Raw genomic sequence first — 22,412 nt, forward strand, 5'->3', positions numbered from 1 at the left:
TAAATGTTGAAAAAGCTTATCAGAATAACTTGGATCTTGAGGATTCATGAACTAACCATCAAGATTCTCTTGATAAAAATGCTTCCAAGGTCACATTGTTTATCTTTTCACTAGTAGCAGAAGGACCTCTTAAGGTTTCATTTACAAGTAGCTGGAATGACACCAGAAATCACTCTTTTCCCTAGACAATTGTTCTAAAGTTTAAAAAGACTTGGAATATGTCAGTGCTTATAAGGTAGGAAGAAATTACACAGAACAAGTAATTTGGGTACTGGTTGACTGAGAGAGTGATGAGTACTTAGCAGATTGTATCTTCACAAGAGGCACAGAGAGTTCAATGGACTTGCTAGCATGCAAACTATTGCTGAAAGGAAAAGAATCAGAGCACAAATGTGGCTTTACCTTTTATCCTTCCCAAAATAATAGGATCTGTAATTCTGAGCAGAAAAATTGCATGTACTATCCCAGCAGTTAGACTAAAATCATAATTACTATAACTAAATACAAAACAAAACCCACAGGTGGGCCACTTTTACAAAGAACAGTTGTTTTTTTAATGGTCCTTTGTATGCCAAAAAATCTGTAAATCAGATGTTGTACCACACAGGAAAAAAAAGTGCTTTTCAAAAGAATGAGTGTAGCTGAAATCTGTTTATGTGCTTACTCAAAGAGAAGCATTCCAATAGCACAGCACATGCATCTGGGAGAGAAATTTCTATCTGCAGGTGTGCATGAGATGATTAGTTCCTAAATATTTTTGCAGTCCTTGCTTCATGTGGGAATAAAATCCTCTGTCCTGACATATGCTGTTTCATAATTCTAGAGTGAAAAGGTTCTTAAAGAAAACTCAGTTGGGCAGCCAATGCTGTATGAGCCCCATGTGGTAAATGAAGCTATGTGAGCTCAGAGTTTAATAAGATGATACTGCTCTTTGTATCATTAACCCACAGTCAGTCGACATGCTGGATTAAGATTAGAAATTGTATAGTTAGGAATGCCTGATTATTTTTTTTTAATTATTTTTATTTTTAGTTATGAACTAATTGAGAAAGAAGGAAGGCTAAATCAAAGTAACTGTGTTAAGACTAAATTCAAAGACAGAATGAGGAAATGGAGTCCTAAAAGAAAAAAAGCCTATGGAAGAAAAGTGAAGAAAAAGAATAGAAAAAAGTGCTATAAAATACAAAATCTCAGAGAGGGGAAAAATAAAGTTTCACAATAAGAGTTAGTGCCCTTAGAAGGACAGACCAAAATCCCAAATTACCCAGAGTGGAAGAGGGTCAAATAAGATGAATCTATTGGACAAAGACAAGAGGCAGAAATAATAAAAGTGTGAGCAAAGGAGATACTCATCTGCAAAGCTCACAGAATCTTTGTGTTAGCCAAAACACAGGAGATGTATTTGTGAGCCACCACCAAGGTGAACTCCAAGTAAGTACCCTGAATGTGTGATTAAGAATGGACAACATAGATGTATGATAAGGGAAAGACAACCATCTGGTGACTGAAAAACAGAGTGTATAAAATATTTTTGAGAAAGTATTAGGACAACTTAACACATGGAATGAAATACTCTCAGGGGCATATTTGAAGGAATTAAGAGACACCAACTGGGTAGCTGAAAGGAAGAGGCAGGAAAAAACTGACAATAGCAGCCTGAAAAGCAAATGGTTGCATCTGGAAGAAATGAAGGGTAGATTTTTCCCTAAAACTTGACTTTGAAAATTACTTTCAAACAGAACAAACTCCCTAACAACAATATTCTTTTTAATTTTGACTTTTGTGTTACTGAGCTGGTTTAAGTAACAAACAAGAACTTTCCCTCCTTGTTAATTAGATAAGTATATCATATGCAAAAATATTATGTGTGGACACTGATTTCATGAGGTCTTCACTCATGAGCTGCCCGAGGCAGAGCAGTGATAGCTAATGAATACTTTTTCTACATTCCCTCTGAATAGTTATTTTGGTTGGAATGAACTGGAGAAACTCAGGGGTGTCCTTCGCTAGTATGTGACAAAGGGAATTCTTACCATTTCCTCTGAAACGAATAGATACTCCTTAACTCTCAGACTTTAATCTCACCTCATGCTAGAGCTGATGCAGGTGAATTATAGAACCCCCCCTTCTGACTACACATCCCTAGCCCAATTATCACAGTCAGGCTCAGGTTTCAACATGGTTCTCATCTGTCAGGCATGGCACCAGACTTGCTTGTCAGAATCCAGACAAATTTTTCTGTGGAAGATGTGACATATCTGAGTTAAAAATCCCAAAGGTTAGTCTGTTTTATTTTGACTAAATATTTATGATTCCTTTGACTGCACCCGAATTTATAAGATTTACTGACTCATAGACCAATCTCTTGTGCAAGTCTTCTGATATGGCCTGATTGTGGTTCATCCAAAATAAAGCAAAAATAGTTTGTTTTGAAATTAGAGAATGAGAACTGGGTAAATCACAGAGAAGAGATTTGTTCAGATGTGCTGAGATGCATGAGAATATATATCAAATCCTAAAAGCTGTATTGCTGTAAGTTCTTGCAGTCACGGCTTAGATTCCCTGCTAACTCAGTATGGATTGTCACGACAAATATATGGAGAACTGGAGAAGACTGTGGGGTCTCGGAAGTAAGGGGTTTGATGTCTGGAGCTGTGTGAACTCTGATTATAGTCTAGTGTTTCAAGTCCAGTCTGTCTCTAATTTTATACCTGCTCTGTGTCTATGTACTATGGAGTGCTCTTTCTATTAAAGGACATCACGTGAGGTACATATTGCTTAGCAGTCATCCACACCGTGCCAGTGGGTTTCTTTTATCTAAATCAAGAGCATGTGTGGATGCTTGTTGCAGATTTCAAGTATGCTATGCCAATGATTCACACAAGGCAAAGCCCTGTTTGCTGAAAAGAAATCTATGGCTGTGGCAATTATGATATAGCTGAACTTTTCTAATGGTGAAATGTCTTTGATTCTATATAATAAAAACCATGCAGCCTTGGAAATATTTATTAAAATGTTTTAAAATATATTATAACTATTGATTTATTGATGGGCAGAATGAAAAAAACAGAAACATTATGAAAGGTTCAGGAGAATGCCAACTGCTTTGAAGTTGTGTTTTACCTTCTGCAGTTACCTTTGCAAACTGCTCTGGGTTTGATTCAGACACTCAGGGTTGGGGTCACCTTACCAGTCCTTAGCCATCAAAAGGCAGCACTTAGAGTTTGTCACCCAGGCACCTTTGGGGGTCAATGGAGAGAGGAGGGTCCTTCTGCTGATCTTTTGGTATCTCCTGCTCCTCCAGAGGCACTTGCTTTCTCCACGTTTTCACAGGGGAAATACACAAAAGTCACTTGCTTAGAGGGGATCTTTCCTTCCTCTGTGTCTGGAGGAGCCTGGTAAGTCTGTGCAGACGTGGATGGCACCACAGCCCGCTGTGTGTGTCACACCTCTCACTTCTTCAGAAAAGGTTTAAAAACGTGCTGATAGGTCTCAAAACGGGGAGGCTGCACTGTCAGTTTAGTCAGATGGATGAGTTAATGTAAAAGCCGTGTGTTTGAAGTATTTGTAGAACTCCTGAAAAAACCCGCCCACAACTATTCTGAACAATTTTGTTGACCTCTGCATGGGAGTGTGAGCTGGGGTTAAAATCTGGAAAATCCCTAACATAGGCTGGAATTAGAATCTGAAAAATAAATTTTGATCTTTTGTCTTCTCTCAGTTTGATTGATCTGATAGAACATGATGAGACTGAAAATAAGACTTAGAAAGGCTTCTACACTAAATTTCATAATCATTAGGAAATGAAAAAAAAATTTTGACATGTAACTAAGTGTCCCAAGTTGAATAACAAAAGTGGTTAAATTTTAATTTCATAGCTTAATTAAGAGCATTAAAATAAGTTTGCTTGTGGTTGCCTTAAAAGTTGTTAGAATTTTTCTTCTGTTTAGAAACTCCAGATTTTAATTTTCATTCAAATGACTAATTGAACTTTTTCCTTTGCTTTCTTCAGGCTTCTTATGAATACTCAGATTTAATTCAAATTAATTAAATATATAGAGTCTTTATTTTGAAAAGAAAACATTTAATTTTAAAAATAGCAAAAATAAAGTTATTTAAGTTCTGGGATTATTTTTTCCTTCAGTCAAAAAACATTTCCAAATTCAGCATTGGCCACAAGAAATTTCAATCCTAGATTTAATTCTTAGAATTCCTTAGAAAATACGGTTTTGATATAGTGAAACATTCAAATGAGTGGAAACATCCTTTAAAATGAAAATGAAAGTTAAAAAATAGTTCAAAAGCTTTAAGAAGAATTTACATGAAATTCATAATGAAGTATAGTCTTGACTTTGCAATGATTATATCCTCGCTCAAATTAATTTAATGTGGACTTCTTGCTCCAAAAAAATGATGTGTGTTTATATTTCACCTGACAAACATCTGGAAAAAAAATTTAGTGTCCCTGCAGAATTAATTTAGTGGACATCCAAATTAAAGAAGATTATATTTTAAATTTGGGCTTCTATTTTCGGTATGACAAAATAGATTCTCCGGTAATCACAGTTTTAGTGACTATGGCATAAAAGATCTGTCTCTAATGCTTATTTGCACCTCATTTTTATAGTAATCCTAATTATTCAAAATAATTTTGTATAATTCTTAGGATGTTTTTATAGTTGAAAGGAATAGTCTGCATTGATTAATCCTAGTAGAATCCCATAGTCTGTATCAACTGTATAGTATTTGGGGTTTGGAAGGATGATCTCCAGAGATCCCTTCCAGCCCTAACTATTCTGTGATTCTGTGATTTGCAATTTCATTGCACAGAACACAAGAATTTAAAGATCTAGGATTCTAAAAATCAAATAGTTTTAATGTTGTTTAATGCTTCTTTTATCTCCTCAAATTCTAATTTTCTCTTATACCTGGTATGCATTTGTTTTTGCATTATACCAATATAATTTGAACAGAAATGTTTTTTTCTGCTTCATATTTCAGTGTGTATATTAATTCTTATAAATCCAAATGATATTATCTTTCAACAGAGTTCATTATAAAAAACAACTCTACCTGTTTCAGACCAAAAAGTCTTCAGAGTACAGATTAAAAATATAACAGTAATAAAAATAATATCAGTGGATACGCTGTAACCTAACATTATTTTCCATTTTCATGACACAGAAAGATATATAGATATAGAGCAAGATACAGATACATAGATCATATGTATTTTATATTTATTCTGGCATTTATTTTTTTTTTAACTGAAATAAGTGTGCTTGCCAAAATTTAACGGGGTATCAGGAGATGAGAATCAAGGAGTGTTTAATGATGCTTCTTCAATTCATCCCTCAAGTGGTCCCATCTAAATGGGAACTTTATCTGAACTGATGCTTTGACAAGTTTCCTTCCCCTCTTTATCAGGACTTGAGAGGCAGGAGTATGACATGGGTAAAAAAGTCTCTGGAACTGCTGCTGGCAGAGTTTTCTTTATTTCAAATGAATCGTCTAATGCCTTCCTACCACCAAGGTTATGAAAAACATCTGATTTGTCATCTGTAAACCTTCACATAATGTTTCAAAAGTAAATCCAGATATCAGTATTTTTAAAGAATCTGTTTTGCTTACAGTGTTAAAGCAGTTAGCCTAATCTGAACACATGAAATGATGGACTTATAATTTTAAAAGAAAGATGAAATAGGCTTCGTGGTGAGAGAGGAAAGCAAGTTTGAGAACAACCCTGTTTTTTTCAGAATAATACCTTTAATGGTTTCGTATATCCGTATGAGGAAAGAATTAATTCATGTTGCCATTTAACTTCTGTCACTGAATACTTATGGGTGGGCTGCTAAACATGGGGATCCTCACTCTCAAATGCATCACCACAAGCTCTGACAGATTAAGTGCCCACATTATAACTGGTATCTTCACTGGATCATGACAGATCACTGTGCTTTGGAAGCACTTGATAATGACATGATTTACAGCTCACTGAGGGGAGGAGGCAAAGGGCTGTTCCAAAGTGAATAATGCCCTGTGCATGTGGGCTCTCATCTTCATGGCCATTTGTGGAGTTGTCAATATCCATCACTTAACAAATGATGTTTCTGGTTCACTGAACATTGGTAAATGAGAAACCTTACGAATCAATTCTGGTATGTTTGTGTTGTTCAGTGTCACCAGACAGAGTATCCTGTATGTTTACTGACCTTTTAACTAAAAAAAAAAAATGTGTCATGTTAGTGCAGAAAAAAAAGGGTTTTTATACAGAGTAACCTCAGGTGAAGCACTCAAACTTTATTTCTGGGTGATGGCATGTTTTGGTTACTCCAAACATCTACACATTGCATGATATGGAACTTAGAAGAATGAAACTAGGAAATATTTGCAAAAATCAAAATTAAAGATGGAAATGTAGTAAATCTTTACATTCTAAATTTTCAGGGAATTAAAAGCCATTAGTTTGAAAACATTTGTGATGTGTGTTACCTCTAATGTAAATTTATTTTTAGGAAGTCCTTTCAGAAATTTTAACCTGCTGTAAAGCATGTCCAGTGTAGCTGTTTCCACACTCCATTCATGAATTGTCAGAGGTAGTACAGGTTTCTGCCTTTTCATCCTTTGGGGTAATGCAGATGTTGCACAGCACGCATGGCTTACGTAGGGAAAGCAGGTGTAGCAGTTATAATGGACGTTCCTTGTGATCTTCAACTCCCTTTTTGCCTTCAACCTGTGGTCCAAAGGGCAAAGCCTGTATTTAGTGGGGAGGCAGCTGATAAGATTCAAGGAAAAAGTGCATGACTGTGCTCCATTTCACTCTAGGTTTCAGCATGTCTTTGTTTCCTGTGTTTTTACTGCCTTGAATTTCTTTCAAGACCCAGAAGTGTTGGCAGGAGCTTTCTTTATTCATTGGCCCATGGCTCTATTACATGCTGATATCAGTTCCTCCAATTTCCAGGCTGCTGTGAAAGACCAGACAAGATATTGCCAATGTTATCAGTATAGCTTCTGCCTGAATAAAACCATTTCAGTAGCAGGGCTTGATGTTCTTGATTTACCTTCTAAGACCAAGACTGCTACTGGATATCCTAAGATAAGGTGATCATCTTACATTCAAAGGCAGCTTTCCTTCATCTCATATTCCAGATGGGTATCAGAAGAGATCATATTCTTCAAATGTTCAGACGTTAGTGCTGATAAAAGCCTACATTGCTAGGTGGAAAGGAATGTAACTTCATAAGAGTAACATCAATTCCATCCTGGTACTGCATAGGTAATTGGTTTTGTTGGTCTGTTCTCTCTTTTAAGTAGCTGGTGCTTTCATTAGATCTGTAACAGCGCTCCACATTCCTCACGAAGGCTAATTGATACCTACCTCTCTTGACTTCAAAAGGTTTTGTAAGGATTTTTCCATCACTAGTACAGCTGCCTCCCCATTCTGCCTTTCTTGCCACACTGAACTGTTGCAACTGCTCCTCTTGATTTCGCTGCTGTGTATTGTTATGGCACCTTGTTAGGTAGCAGTTCTAAAGCCTGGAGAAATTGAAGAGATGCTCTTCACAGAACCTCCCTCTAAAGTAATTTGAGAGGAGTGTCTTAGGCCATAATTCAAGTCCTTAAATCTGTATAATTTCATGTTCTAATAAAGTAGCCCATTTCTTGATATTTTGCTAAGCTACTTTCTAATCACAATTTTCTGGAAATGTGGTTTATTGTTTCCTTGAAGGCTTAAAAGTCATCAGTGTGAAGGCTACGTATTCAGATAGCAGGTTGTGTTAAAGTTTGTAATAATGTAGTAATTTAGGATTCCCATGTATTACATTCATTGTAATTAAAGTTGAGTCTTCTCCAGCACATCCTGCTGTTTCAATTTTCTTTCTACTGATGTTAGTGCATACAAGGAATTTACTTGGTATGAGCTGATCATACTTTATTGTTCTGCTCTTTAAACATGGATAGCTAAGGTTTCCTTCAGCAGAGGTGCAAAATACGTTTTCTTGTATTAGACTGCCAACCCACTGTAGTGACCAGTACATCACCTGGGAAACACAGAGAATCCCTAGTTATTTTTTCAACTGTTCCAAGTCCTGCAATTGTGGAGCTCTAATACATAGGATTCTGTGAAGTAAAGAAAATAAGTAATAGGTATGCTCTACTTTTTTGGCTATAGAATAGGAGTGAGATGCAAAGACATCTCTATAACACACAGATAACTTATATGGAGCCTGTCTGGTGCATTTATTTGTCTCTTTCTCAGGTTTGCGAAATTTTTCCTCAAAGAAAAACTTTTCTTTTGGCCTTTCTTTGTGCCTACTCCTTAGGTCACTTTAGAGTTTAGTTATTCTAAGGTGGAAGCATGAAAAACAATACTTGATTCTACATCCGTGTAGAAGAAAATAAATTCCAAATCTAATAGTCTGCCTAGAAATCAGCAGGGTTTTGTTGTTTTTGGTTTTTTTTTCCTTAACAACAATGTAGTGATTTTATGTTAAGATAAATACGATTTAAAGGATTCTTGTCAAGCTGAAATCTTGTGATTTTTCTTACTTTTCCCAATAACATTTCCATTCTCTCTTGAGCTGTTGCTGGTAGTGAACCATAATCTGAGAAACTGCTGTGTTGGATTCCATGAAGAATGAGAGCTAGTGTCCAGAATTTCTCTCACACAAGGAATAAAGTGAGGAAGTAAATCATACCTCAGTAACAGGTCAATCTGTGAATAAAAGTCTTCCAGAAAAGAATTCTTTCCTGTGATAAAGTATACAATACACAAACATCAATAATAGAGAATTTTTTCCATCAAGATATTGTGAGGGCATCTAGCATTTAGCTGGAAGCTCTTAGCATCTCACAGAATTTTGCTGTAAGAGGGCATGTGGGATTCTTCTAAAGGACATGAGGAATTTGTTGAGGGATCTGGGCTCTTGAACCAGTGGTGGGGAAGGTGATGAACAGATATGCTGTAAAAATGAGCAGAGGCAATAGAAATTTGGTACCCAGAGTCAGCAGGATGTTTAAGCTAACTGAAATGGAAGATCTGAAGGAAAGCATGGACTGAGAAAAACATCACAGGGAACCCCCTAAGGATTGTTGCATCTACAGGGATATTAAATAATACTAATATCACATCTGGCCAAATACAGTCAATTATTTTTACCCTGTGTTTATCTTTTAAAGCCTGGCATTAACCAGAACATAAAAATTATGCTCTCTGAAAGGTAGAAGATTTGTATTTAATTTTTACATCCTATTTCACCTATAACAAAGATCAAATAAAGTAGTGTTCTGGCTTCACCAAGCAATGGTAGTTCTACACCTGCACACTGAAGATCCTGGGGAAATATTCCTCTCCCTGCATATGCTTCAGGCTGAATACTTCTGTGACCTCCTAATGCCTGTGAAGTGTTTAGAGCACATTTTATTGAAATTAATAGAATATACAAAGTCAAAAAGACATGAGAAAATGTTAAAAATTTTATGAATACTGGTGAATGATCAGAGCACACAAAACCTTAGATGCCTTCCATCTTATTTTACATATGAGCCTTCTTTCTTCTTCTTCTCAGCCTTTTACATGGCTTTCTTCTGCAATTACAATTGTTCTGCTAACATTGGAGCAGAATGAAAGAGTCAGTCAAAGTCCAGCCAAGAGGTGGCAACTTGCAAAAATTCGGACATCTGTTTAATGTTATATATAACTGTAATGTTTTTAATTCTGTGTAACAATTCACTTAAATTAAACAGTTTATATACACTTTAAGAGAATTGAACTTTGCACAGTGTTCTGGCAAATAGCACTTTGCATCACCATCTCTTTAGGTGTTAATTTTTATGACTAAATGAAAAATTAATGTTTAAAAATATATCCACTTTAAGAAGAAGATTGCTGTCCAGTTTAGTATTGTAATTTGTGAAATTAATGTAATTTATAATTTAACTATTTAAAAGAATAGATCGAAAACTACCAGTTACTAAAATGTTATAAATTAATGTGGTAATTTTATGCCTGCAGCATAAAAAAATGTAGGACTGAAACTTATTTGTATAAAGTAAAACAGTGCATATAAGAATTAAAAAGACTAGCATCCCTTGCCCCATAATTTCTTCTATTTCAACTGAAGTTCTTTCGTCTTCTTTTAGGATTCTTTTAGGATTTTTTAAGATATGATAGGCTGATTAATTTTAGAAAATATTACCTTAGTAAGCAAACGAAATAAAGAGGAAAGATCATGGAGATATCTGAGAAGCCTGAGGCTGAACCTGGTAACCCATTTAGCATAATAAAGAAGTGTGGCTTGTTAGCATCAGGCCTAATTCCTTATGGATCATTTAGAGTGACGCTAAGGGAATATGAGATGATAGCTTTCAAAATCAATAGTGTTTCTCTTCTACCAAGAGCACTAGGAACTGCTTAGAATAAGATTGTATGACAGTTCCCACTCTATGTCCCTCTTCATTTGTGTAGAAATTGTTAAAAGTTTTACTTTTAAATTTTGATGAATTCATTAACCTAATAGCTGTACATTAGATCACAATCAATACTGAGAAAAAAAAAAATCAGAAAAAGTATTGCTAGAACAAAAGTTGAAGGCTATAATTTGAAATAAACTATATTCTTTACTGACTGGTTAGCAATGTCTTCCTTTGTCCTACAGTAAATCTCAGCTTGTCTCTGTTCTTCTTATTAATATGTTATTACTGGTAGTGTCATTCTTGGGAAAAGATACACTAAGTGTTATGTAGGAAGACCCCAAACTGGCTCCAGACGTTAGCTCTGAATGGGTTCACCTATTTGGATATCAATCTTATATATCTTATATCAATATCTATCTTATCAGTTTGGATAAGATTTCAGTTATGGTGTGTTTTTGAATGGAATTTCTGGATTATCCCCATTTATTGTGCTTTTATTCCCATCATAGGGTAGATGTCAGTCACCTGAGGACTGTGGAAAACTCCAGCTGACTTCCCAATGATGTACAGAGTTTGATGATACCACTCCTCTGCTCAGCCATGTGTCACAGGAGCAGTTTTCTGAATGACTAGGATATGTGTCCAAGGGGGAGGTTGAAAGGAAGCACAGGTTGCTGAAGTGGGATCCCCATTCCTTAGTGCTTGACTGATATTAAACTTTTGCTTGGCACCCAAAATCTTCACAGGAAGAGATGAGAAAAGTTCTGAGGGTTTGAGGGTCCCAGCAGACAGGCTGGGGAAAATCTTCCTGTATACTTTGGAAACTCAGCAGCTAGAACACATGCTGAAGATGTTTTATTATGATGAGAGGATTTTAATTAATTGCACAATTACAGTATTGTCATGAAACACTTAAGAGTCCTCTTGAGCCTTGCCAGGTTTCCAAAGAATGAGTCTCAGAAGTAGTTTCTGTTAAATACCGTAGGAAATGCTACAATTATAGAAAATTTAGCTTTCACATTAAAATATGAAGGAGATGTCCTGATTTGGAAGTTTAGCTCTACAAACTTTTATGTATAAATGCAAAATGCAGCATGTTTAGTTCCATGGTCTTTTGCTATTTTAATGTGTGGAGAGGGGGCCTGCACACACCTCCACGTAAAGGCACCACCCATTTTTATCTACAGCCTTAGACATACATTTGGAATCTTGCAAGGGGCCAGTGTATCATGTAATTATACAGTCACCTAAATTGCTACACAATTACGGTTCATTTTGAATGTGCCATATAATAGTGCTTCAGAATCTGAGCTTTCACTGAAGAAGTAATTAAGCTTCTTTTCCTTATGGTTACAAAGATAACCTTCAAAATGTCAAATGAGCCTAAGCAGTAGCCTTGATTTCTGTCTGCATCTGCAGACAGCTTGAAACAGTAGCTTCAAGAAAATGATACCATGTGCTGCCCACTTCATTGTGGGTGCTGCCACCGAGGGAGCCGAAGGAAAGTGCTCTTGTTAACTGTTTCACAGCTGATAGATCTAGCAGAAATGGCCAATACAAGAACTGCTCTGATCTTTTTAGAGATGGTTACAAGGAGGTAAAATATAGGTTCCATTGACACCATTTATTTTGCTAAGCTTATCCATGATAGGGAAGAATTTTTAAATTAATTTGTTTTCTATAATTTAATATTGTTATCCTTGTGCTCAAGATATTAAAGAAGGTGCTGATGTAATATTTAGCACACCCCTGACAAATATTGACAAATATCTCAAGCAATGAAGTAACTGCTCTGGTGTTTTCCATCCATTTGCAGAAACTCCATCCTTCTCATCAATGTCTTCTGTCACACAATTGATGTAAAGATTTCAGTTTTTTTTGAATAAATTCTCTTCTTCTTTCCCATCAAATTGATTTATTTGTCTAATTATAAAATGCGTAAAAGGGGTGGATTAAAAAAATGGCAAAAATCCATATGTTACAGCAGAGGGCAAAAATCCAGGAAGATAGTGTAAATCCAAAAAAAGCTTTTCTGGGAACTATGTCAATGTAACTAGAGCAAGCTTACTGTAATACAAGACGTCTGGTTACTGGCTGTTCCAAATTTGTATTTTTTAAGTGTTCTATACCTTTAAATGAAAAATACTGTACTGTTCCTTGTCACAAAGCGAGGAAAAAAGGTCGAGGCTATGATTGTGCTTGCAGTCTGCCTTTTTGCAGGATGCTGGCTGGTACCAGGACAAGTAGGATGTGCTGCTGGTCCTGTTTTCTGGGAAATTGAGCAGAAGCACTGAAGATATGAAAGCTTCTGCTTAACACTGCTGCTTTGGAAGCCTAGTGAGGACTCATGAGAACTATTCATCTGTTTCCTGACAATACTTTAATCTTGCAATTAATTAAAATCTTTTCCCAGTATACAAGCCTTCCTTCATCAGCCTGACATGCCATGCATGGAAAAGAACAAGAATTGGCAAAGAATCATACAGATTTGTGACAGAACTCCGAGTACTGCCACATTGATTATTTAGTTCAGCATAGGGCTAAGCTTTCATCTAATGCAGTGCTTAAATAACAAGGGGGATTCACCCTTGAGAAAATCTCAGGTCAGGATTCTAAGTTGGTATTTTTATCCAGATGGGTTTACAACAGACTCTTGTATTGGTTGCATGAGGCTTTGTAGGAGCAATACAAAGACCACTGTAGTAACAGGAACATTCCACTGATTTTTACATGCTATTGGATACATTTTGATCTATGCACTGTATCATTTTAGTGCAATGTATACAGTTAAGTTAAGCTAAATCTGAAATTTTCCTTCAATCAACAGAAAAAACAGATACTAGACAGCTTAGTATTAGACTGACATAGGCTAATTTAGGCTCATTTTAATCTAAGGAAATATAATTTCCTAATCCTTTACTATGTTTACATAGATGCTCTTAATGTAAATAAGGTTGTTCAAACATTTAAAGCTCACTTTTCCCACCTATCAAAAATGCAGTTGTCCTTAATTTCAGTTTTAGCATCACTGCTACTAGTACATGGACTGTCAGGAAGGGATACCTTCCCTAACACTATGCTTTATGCAAATGAACTTCAGTATGGAAAAAAAAATACCTAGAGATGCAATAAAGGAAAAATCCTAAAGCATTAAATTATAATATGATAACTTAAATATATTATATATATTATATTAAATTATATTATATTCTCAGAATTCTAGTGCTGGTAAAATTTGATTTAGAAGTGGATATATAATGAATCACAGAATCACTAGTTTGGAAGAGACCTTCAAGATCATTGAGTCCAATCCAGCCCTAACACCTCAACTAAACAGTGGCACTGAGTGCCACATCCAGTCTTTTTTTAAACACATCCATGGATGGTGACTCCACCACCTCCCCGGGCAGACCATTCCAATACTTTATCATCCTTTCTGTAAAAAACTTTTTCCTAATATCCAACCTATATTTCCCTTGGCACAACTTGAGACTGTGTCCTCTCGTTCTGTCAGCTGCTGCCTGGAGAAAGAGACTGACCCCAGCTGACTGCAGCCTCCTTTCAGGGAGTGTAGAGAGTGATGAGGTCACCCCTGAGTCTCCTTTTCTCCAGGCTGAACAACCCCAGCTCCCTCAGTCATTCCTCACAGGGCTTGTGGAGGGGAGGGATGTCTTTTAATATATTACATTTCCATGACACTCTATTATTTCACTCAATTGAAACCTCAAGTGAGCAAATAATTTTTCATCAGTGTTTGTTGGGGATTAGTTATGTTTTGCATAGGTACTCTGTGAATATGGAAACACTTTGACAAATATTATCAGTATTTGTCAGAAAGAAAGAATGTTTAGTGCTGTTTTGGGCAGTTTCTTTTCCAAAGCTTAAGAGAAAGCCCAGTAGCATTTGAGCCTAGGTGGATGATGTTCATAGAAAAATCCATTATACTAAATTTTTACTGAAGGTAAAATTACAAGCTTAGTACTAATTGATGTGTAACCCTTTCCTTTCTGGAATGGGGTATTTTATACACTCTATATTCAGCCTAATGTCTCCATACACCAAAGAGTTTTTAGATGAAGCCATCTAAGGTGGAGCAGAGCAGCTTCATTCTTGTAGACAGAGAGAGCCATGTGATGGAGCTGGAGATGGTTCAGAAATAGCTCTTGAAGCCATGTGTAAGTTTGGGCTAAAGCTGTCAGGAGCAAATTAGAATTTTAGAGGTCTGAGTTAGAGGCTTCTCTTCCCACTGCCAAACTTCTCATCACTTTAGCTTGGTTCTATGGAGAAATCACCAGGAAAAGTTATGTAGCTCTGTCTGTGGTATAGAAGGTTAATTAATCTGAACTTGGTATTCCATCATAAATATGTATCTTCTTGGAAAACAAAGATATCTATGATTAGCAAGCAGATGAGGAAGGTGGATTAATGTGGAAGGCATAACTTCATTGCCCATTCACAAGTACAATTAAGGGAATTTTCTTTCTCAGCAGGTTAATTTGTAAAAAGAAAAATTAAAATGGAGTTTCAGGTAGATAAACCTAGTATTAAATATGACCCAAATTCATCTATAATTTCAGGAAATTGCAAATGGGGGGAAATTATAAAACCTTTGTATCAATAATTTTCTAATAAATTTATAGATTTTTCTTTCAAAAAATAACACCTTTTCAAGACTGACCTGCATTTAAGAGGAAAAGTACCTGACACCTAACTTATCTGCTAAGGAACATCAATGTAGTCTCCAGTAGTTTCAAGTTAAGTAGGCAGACTGATTCTAAACCTTTTTTTTGGCAAAAGTTACAATTTCACATTGACCTGAATGATTCTGTCATCTCTACCTCTTCCATTTGCATAGTATACAAAATACAGAAAATGATATTACTCTCATAGATTGCTCACACCAAAAAAGAGAGCTAAGATCCCCACTTTTGTAGAAATTTTAGTGTCAGAATAGAGTTCTATCTACTAAATATCTCTCATGAATTATTTTTATATATATATATATATATATTTTGATTCTGTTTCCTCTTTCTTCCCATGTCCATGCCTTGATTTGCTAAGAAGTTTTAAGTCCTAACTTTGCTAACTTTGTTTTAAGTCCTTAAGGCTTGCCAGGGTAAAATTTTTCCCAGGATTTGTGGAGTGAATTTTTTGTATCTACCCTTACATTACGACAAGATTTTAATTTTGTGGACTAATGACACAACCCCCAAAGCACAGTTTAACTTTGTCTTTTGTGGAATCACTTTGGTAGGGAACCTCAGGTTCAGCACATTCTCCCACCCCATGGGCCTTAATCAGCATTATCCTTGTACACATTACACCACTGCCCAAAGGTCCCAGCTAGAGAGAGGCCTTTGTGAGATTGTACAAGCTTCCTGGAAAACTGAGTTTTTACCTCAAGATCACACAGCCTGGGCTTTAGAGCCTGAAACTGGCAGTGAGCAGGTAGAGTTAAATTCAGTTGTAGGGCCAAGGCGAACTATACTAATAAAAGGATAATAAATAAGTGTAACAAAAAGAGGAAATTGAGAAAGTGAGAATGAGGATGTAATTTATATGAAAAAGGGCCTGTGCAAACAACTTATGTAAAATTTGAGTGTTATGAGAACAAGTTACCAAAAGGTTGCTTTTTGTTTTACTTCCTCATTAAATTTCTTTCAACTAATCATGAGTAAAAAACTTATTTTTTGGTCATGTTTTTTCCCTCATTTCTTCCTCCCTCTCCATAGTAAGTTTCTTCATCTCACTTTTCTTTATTTTGACATTATTAATTATTTATCTCTTCATGGTGACACATGTGAGAGATTATGGCATTGCTACAGTATTTACCTTTGCTTACCATGATCATTATACTGATTTGTGTGACTTGAACCTGCAACACTTCATAGGATCATAGACTGGTTTGGGTTGGAAGGGATCTTAAAGATCATCTGGTTCCAACCCCGCAGTGTAGGCAAGGGCACCTCCCACTAGAATTGTCTTCCACTTTCTCAGTGAAGTTTGATTATTTGGAAGTGACTTATGGAGACTGTACACCGAGGTCTACATGAGCCAAGTAAAGTCTATAAGTACTGGCTTTCAGGTGCACTGCTTGTGGAGATTTTTTTCATTTCTTCTAAGAGGAGCAGAGAAGGAATAAGAGCAGAAACCTGTGTTCTGTTGCTTTTATTCTCCTCCCTCAAAGAAACCCCAAGCCAACACAGCTTCCCCAACCCTAATGAAATTTGTGATCCAGAAATCTACATTAAATTATTCTCCACAGTAGCAGCATACTGTCTTTCATTTATGGGAAGATCCTTAAAGTAAGGGATTGTAACTTTTTTTGTTAGAAAGCTTCCTCCCTTTTCATGAGCTTCTACTGTAAATTCAAGTAATCTTTTAGTGTATTCTACTAATCCATAAACTTTAAGTGTCCACCTGTGGGCCATTGTATTGTTTGTTCTTCTTCACAAATGTCATAAATGGGTGTATATTTTGATAGGTTTTAAGTGACAAAAAAAATCTTTTCATAGTGTACTGTACAGCAACATAATTGTAATTAAACTTATCTAAGTTTAGGCCAAAGGCATCAGAGGATTTATGTCCTGTGTTTTGCATCTCTTTCCAAGTTATTTTATTAACATAGGGTGTCTTTAATTATGCAGAACTGCAAACTGCATTATTGATATTCTACAAACATTAACTACAAGTGTCTCTAATGAAGCAGGAAGAAAACATGCTTTCTTGTTATTTGTCAGGACTTGCAAAGCGCTAAGTATTTCAAATGCTCTCTTTATATTGTATAAACTAGAGGAGATCTAAGACATATGACATACCAGCTCAGTATTTATACTTGGCAATACATATATACATACATCTTTCTCTCTGCACACATACACATACATATACACATATATGTGTATGTATATATGTGATTTTTGAAGTGGATTTCATTCCCATCAGTGGATGGTTCATGTTTTAATTTTCAAAATCTTTAACTGCGTTGTTTTCATTTATATTGCCATAATATGGAGAGCAGAAGGATAAGAACCCAGATTATAGAGGGTTCTGTGAAATAATTACTGATGGAAATAGAAATGTATGTCAGCGAAAAAACAGTGATTTACCCAAATGAATTCACAATTCCAAGCCATATTCTCTGACATGAATTCAGATATATTCAGACTCCCTGTACTCACATGTTCCTACCTAACTTTTATGAATGTCATAGTCTGTATAGTGAAAAGGTGGAGAGACCGTATAGGAGACTCTCAAATAAAGAAGAGCAGATGTCGTATCCTAACGGGAGAAATTGGATGGTTTGCTTCATTAAATTGACACATTGAATCCCAAAATTTTGGCAGAAGAAATCAGTTTTGTCAAGACCATATTTTCAGAATTGTTTCTACTTGTAATTTCCCTCCCTGTTTATTAATTTAATATCTATTAAGCTGAACTGCTTAATATCTATTTAGAACTGCTTAACAACAAAAGAGACTTGTAGATAATTTCTGCAGATAACATACAGTTGCACTTCCAGCCTCATTCAGTACTTTATGGTTGAGTATGGTTGAGAGTGGTCCAAGGACACAATGTTGGGAATCAGTTTTGATATGGTGACCTGCCTGGAACATGAAAATTTAAAAAAGAAAATAAAAATTCTGCAGTAATAATGAACTCTGGCTGGCAGAATATTGTGCTTCATGTCTCTCTTGACAATGTTTCTGTATTAAGAACTGAAATTGTCATCTAGAAGAAGAGGAAAACTAAGAATTTTTGAAATTTAACATCAATTTTGCCAAAATTATTTTTAACAGATGCAAACAATATCCAGGCCATGACAGACAGAAAACAATATCCTGTTGTCTAAGTGTAAATGCTAACAGAAGTGTGATAACATTGCTTAGCTAAAGTGACACATATTAAGGCCACACAGCAGGGGCTCAATTGCGGCATTTATGCTCATATATCTTGAGATTCTGAGTAAATCTTGGGCATGGGAGGAAACCTGAAGGTGCCTTTCAAGAAAATCTCCCTGGGATCTGTTACTAATCAAGAGAGGAAGTTGTATGAGGATCCCACACTCATTAAATGACCTTAAAAATATAAGGGAAAACTAGAGATGTTTGATTTCTTTGTTCCTGAATATTATAATATAAAGATTTTTGGGAGATATACAACATATTTTCCTATGGAATGATCTTGAAAATAACATTGATGTAGTACCATCAGCTGTATTCCCCAGATAAAAAGGAAACATGGGGATGGTATCAGTCCTTAATTTGTATTGAACAGCCTCTGAGACATTACCTTGGAGTAAATTGTGTCGCAGAATTTTAGTATACTTGTGTTTGGGGTGTGGCTAAAACAGTCTTACCCATGCCAGAACCATACAACATTTTGACTCTATGCTCCGACTGTGCTAAAATTAATTTTGAAATCTAGGTATGTTGTTTTTATGTCATATAACAAATGGGACAAGGTAAGAGACCCTCTGTGATCACAGTTCAAGTGATGTCTCTTAGATAGAGATCAGTGTGGATGTTTAGATGATCCTCAGTGGCTTCATATGAAGGCATAGGAAAATTAATTGCCCATAAACTAACTGCAACTTCAAAAGTATTTAAAATAGCCTACACAGGCATATTGGAGTGTTGATTTCTGTGGGCAGCAATTAAAGTCGCAATGAAAATCCATAGCTAAAGTGGCTTCTTGTACTCCTGGTTTAACTGAGATGTGGGGGTTTACCCTCAACATTTTGTGTCTGATTTTTGTATTGAGTGTTGATGTAAACAAACTAAACAACTGGCAGAACTGTGTAATGTAAATATTGTGTGCTGCTGTTGGGCTGGCTCTTCCTGTCCTGTGTCTTCCACAAAGCAGGGGAAGAATCAATTAAAGTGAAGGGGTGGCGGCATGAAAAAAAATGCTGTCAGGATCCACAGTTTTTTGGCCCTAAGAGCTTTCAAAGAGAAACTTAGGAAGAAACACAAAAAGTGGATCAAGAGCCTGCAATGTGTCAATGAACTGCTGAGGGATGCAACACGACAACATAATCAAATCTCATGTGTCTTTGCAATGACATACCAAGCCTGCAGAATTCAAAACAGCTTAGCTTGCTGAAAGCCATGACCAAAACATGTTTTCTCTTAGCTGCAACTCCTTGGAAGAATTTAAAACTAATTTTTTAAAGAAAATTCTCTGCTATCCAGAAGAAGAGGCTTCTGTGGCCCAAATATTGTCAGTGATATAGAGCTTGAACAGAAAAATATCCAACTCAGTCAGATGTCATCTTAAATTTCCTATCAGCCTTGAATCTGTGGGAAAGATATGACACCTATGCTATATTAATTGAAACTCAAGTTCCCAGTTTCTGATTTTATAAGAACCTTTTAAGAATTCAAATGAAAGGATTTTCAACATTGCATACTTCCAGTGTAGTGTCACATACTGAATGTGTTAGAGAAAAGACAGTCTGGCTAGCAAATTAGAGATAATAACAGCAAATCTCAAATACACTAGTCATGTTTATTGTATAGTCAGATTACACACACTAGTTCCTGGTTTTTTACTTCCTTGGTCTGTTCAGCACGTTGTCTCAAGGAAACAGTGCCTGATTACATACTTCTGGTTTAAATTTTACTCTCTGTAGGTGTACACATTAAGATGTTTTTCTCATACTTTCTAATGCTGCATTTTCAGTTAGATTTTTTCCCTATTGCATGCCTTGCACACCAGAAGTACTTCTGTAATTGCCATATCACAGTGTATGCTTTTATGTAGACTGACTAATTGGTAAATGCTGCTTTTTATGCTACTGTTTGTTCTCTGTGGTGTCATTTGTGCCGTTCAGTATTCAGTTGGATTTGGTATTAATGGTACTTTTTGGGATTTAAAAGTAATGACTTGTTGATTGTCCTTCAGGAAACAGTTTCCAAAGCAATATTTTTTTCCACAGGCCTGTGTTACTATATTAATTAATACAATATTTTTTTGTCTATATCAAAAGTATGGATGTTTATTAAGCTTGCATAAATATTTTTTTACATTCATTCAATAAAGAGCAAAAAATACATCTAAAGGACAATAATACTTTTTTTTTTTTTTTTTTTAAGAAAGAGTTTCTGTCTGTGTATAATCTTATGCAGATGTGCCCATGGTAAATACCCATTCTGACATTCTTTGAAAATGGCCAGAACTATATATTTAGACACACACCAGACAGATTTAAATTACAAAATGGTATTTTTCATAACTTTTTCTACTTGTGTCTCCTTCTGAATATAGTAAGTAAAGTTTTCATTTCAGAGACAGGAATGTCTGATTTCTGCTAATCCCACAACTTTACCATATTCCAAGCCTGCAGCAGAACCACAAACAGGGATTCATTTGCTCATAGCTTGAAGGAGAGGCCCCAAGTGAATTTATTCTCTTTCTCAGTTTTTCCTTTACATTCCCAGGGAAATGTCATACAAGCTGTCTGGAATTGGTTACTGAGGGACATGGTCTTTCAAGCAATTTCTCATCAGTCTTTCTGTTCTATAGGGAAATAAAATGGAACCTTGCTAAATAGTGAGTCAGAATTCAAGGCAGATATTGATATGATTCTTAATAACAAACAAATATCAAATGATCATGGAAATTACTACTGGCTTTATATCTTGCAGCTTTAGTAAGAAGAATTTTTTCCTTCAACTCCTTATATGTAAAATATAAATAGATTTGTAAGCATTTACAGTATCAAAACTGAATATGGCTGTGCTATTTTAATGTACTGGTTATTTCAACACAGTGGGGTACTAGAGGGTGTTTGGGTGCATGATTTTAGATGAATGTGTATGTTATTTTTTGCTGTCACTCATCAGCTAGTTGTTTGTTTGTTTGGGGTTTTTTTGTGATATTTTAAAAAAATTCAATAAAGTGTTTATTTTATTGAGATGTCATAGATACTAAAAAATTAATATATTTAGGCCTTGATTACATGCAGAAGTTGTCTTGCTAAAACAGCCAAATTCCCTCTGCTGAGCCCTCATCCACCTGTGACCCTGAAGAGGACAGTCCAGAGACCCTGGAACTGATCATTTGATCAGCCTTGCAAACTCAAAAGCTTCCTCATGTTTGGTAGCTTAACTACCAAACTGCTCTCTGAAGGCAAAGAGAAAATAGTGCCTATACCTATTGACCACAGTAACCCAGAATTTCATCAGTATCAAGATCAGTAGTTTATAAATTCACATTTAAACTCTTTATGAGATTCTGTGATTTTTTAAAAAAAAATGAAGTTCAAAGCTATCAGTTTGGCAAGTTTTGAAACACTGAATCTGCATTTACCCTAGCAGTGAGTCCTCAGCACATGCATCTCTTACTTTGCTTATTTATTTGGTTGAATCCCCTGGGAAAAGAGCCTTAATCTTTGACCAAACAGACTGCACTTTGTTTAAGTCCTTCAGCATTCTCTCCATGGAGCCGTCAGTCACTTGGTCGTGGGCAGTCAGTGCCTGTGGAAAGCAGCTGAGTTCTCTGTCTTAACATGGATACAAATGTCCTTTTGCAGAGCTCCCTCTGGGAATGTGCACAGTAATATCACAACACCAACCTGAAGACATTTGCAGTCACTGCCTGTGGGGATAGAGGAGACAGCGAGGGTATCCTGACAAATACTCTACTTGCCTTTTGTCCTTATACTTTCACAGGACAAGTGTGGCACAAAGGATTATGGAGTCAATGGCTAGTTCCTGTTTAAATATCAAATGTATTTAAAGTGAGTCCCATGATGATGGGAATCAATCAGCTGCTAATGCTTTAACCACATAGAAAAATTTTGCAGCCATAGAAATAGTGCTTAAAATAAAAATAACATTTAAAATGAAATGAAAATTACATATTAAGGAAACATTACACAGATATGGGTGACGATGCAGACTAATATGAAAGATTTTAGTAGTTACTGTTCAAGGTGTAGGCTTTTTTTTTTTTTTTAATAACCAAAGGATTTAAAGAGCGAGACAGTATCC

The sequence above is a fragment of the Parus major genome, chromosome 8 (genome assembly GCF_001522545.3).
Source record: "Parus major isolate Abel chromosome 8, Parus_major1.1, whole genome shotgun sequence".
NCBI lineage: Eukaryota > Metazoa > Chordata > Aves > Passeriformes > Paridae > Parus > Parus major.